Here is a 2,067-nt window from a genome sequence, read left to right as displayed (position 1 = left end):
TGCGTCTAGTTTTTGCCGTGACCCTCTCTACTCTTTTGCGCATGCTATGCGGGTGATATGATGATACCATTCCAAGTTTCAACATTTTCAGGATTCTTTTTGTAGTGATTTTCAATTTAACGGTCATTTAGCTCTCTAAACAATTAGGTAAATGACCGAAAAACAACAAATGATGTCAGAACATGTTGGAAGTTGATGACGTCGCTTTGAATGCTGCATACTGAACACAAAAGAAGTCCGGAGTTCAAATAAGTTTAAAAAACATTGAAGTGGCCGTGTAACAGATGAGTTCTCGTCCGAAACCCTGATACTCCGAAAGAGTATGTCCAGTTTGTACACGAAGTGCGTCCAGTTTTTGCCGTGACCCTCTCTACTCTTTCGCACATGCTATGCGGGTGATATGATGATACCATGCCACGTTTCAACATTTTCAGGATTCATTTTGTAGTGAATTTCAATTTCATGGTCATTTAGCTCTCTAAAACAACTAGGTAAATGACTAAAAAACAACAAATAATGTCAGAACATGTTGGAAATTGATGACGTCGCTTTGAATGCTGCATACTAAACACAAAAGAAGTCCGGAGTTCAAATAAGTTTAAAAAACATTGAAGTGGCCATGTAACAGATGAGTTCTCGTCCGAAACCCTGATACTCCGAAAGAGTTTGTCCAGTTTGTACATGAAGTGCGTCCTGTTTTTGCCGTGACCCTCTCTACTCTCTCGTGCATCCTATGCGGGTGATATGATGATACCATGCCAAGTTTCAACATTTTTAGGATTCCTTTTGTAATGATTTTCAATTTCACGGTCATTTAGCTCTCTAAAACAATTAGGTAAATGACCGAAAAACAACAAATGATGTCAGAACATGTTGGAAATTGATGACGTCACTTTGAATACTGCATACTGAACACAAAAGAAGTCCGGAGTTCAAACAAGTTTAAAAAACATTGAAGTGGCCGTGTAACAGATGAGTTCTCGTCCAAAACCCTGATACTCCGAAAGAGTTTGTCCAGTTTGTACACGAAGTGCGTCCTATTTTTGCGGTGACCCTCTCTACTCTTTCGCGCATGCTATGCGGGTGATATGATGATACCATGCCAAGTTTCAACATTTTCAGGATTCAATTTGTAATGATTTTCAATTTCACGGTCATTTAGCTCTCTAAAACAATTAGGTAAATGACCGAAAAACAACAAATGATGTCATAACATGTTGGAAATTGATGACGTCGCTTTGAATACTGCAAACTGAACACAAAAGAAGTCCGGAGTTCAAATAAGTTTAAAAAACATTGAAGTGGCCGTGTAACAGATGAGTTCTCGTCCGAAACCCTGATACTCCGAAAGAGTATGTCCAGTTTGTACACGAAGTGCGTCCACTTTTTGCCGTGACCCTCTCTACTCTTTCACGCATGCTATGTGGGTGATATGATGATACCATGCCAAGTTTCAACATTTTCAGGAATCATTTTGTAGTGATTTTCAATTTCACAGTCATTTAGCTCTCTAAACAATTAGGTAAGTGACCGAAAAACAACAAATGATGTCAGAACATGTTGGAAATTGATGACGTCACTTTGAATGCTGCTTACTAAACACAAAAGAAGTCCGGAGATCAAATAAGTTTAAAAAAATTGAAGTGGCCATGTAACAGATGAGTTCTCGTCCGAAACCCTGATACTCTGAAAGAGTTTGTACAGTTTGTACACGAAGTGCGTCCAGTTTTTGCCGTGACCCTCTCTACTCTTTCGCGCATGCTATGCGGGTTATATGATGATACCATGCCAAGCTTCACAATTTTCAGGATTCATTTTGTAATGATTTTCAATTTCACGGTCATTTAGCTCTCTAAATAATTAGTTAAATGACCGAAAAACAACAAATGATGTCAGAACATGTTGGAAATTGATGACGTCGCTTTGAATGCTGCATACTAAACACAAAAGAAGTCCGGAGTTCAAATAAGTTTAAAAAACATTGAAGTGGCCGTGTAACAGATGAGTTCTCGTCCGAAACCCTGATACTCCGAAAGAGTTTGTCCAGTTTGTACACGAAGTGCGTCC

This window comes from Triticum dicoccoides, chromosome 3A (assembly GCF_002162155.2).
Source record: "Triticum dicoccoides isolate Atlit2015 ecotype Zavitan chromosome 3A, WEW_v2.0, whole genome shotgun sequence".
In the NCBI taxonomy this organism is placed as follows: domain Eukaryota; kingdom Viridiplantae; phylum Streptophyta; class Magnoliopsida; order Poales; family Poaceae; genus Triticum; species Triticum dicoccoides.
This window is presented reverse-complemented; position numbering follows the sequence as displayed.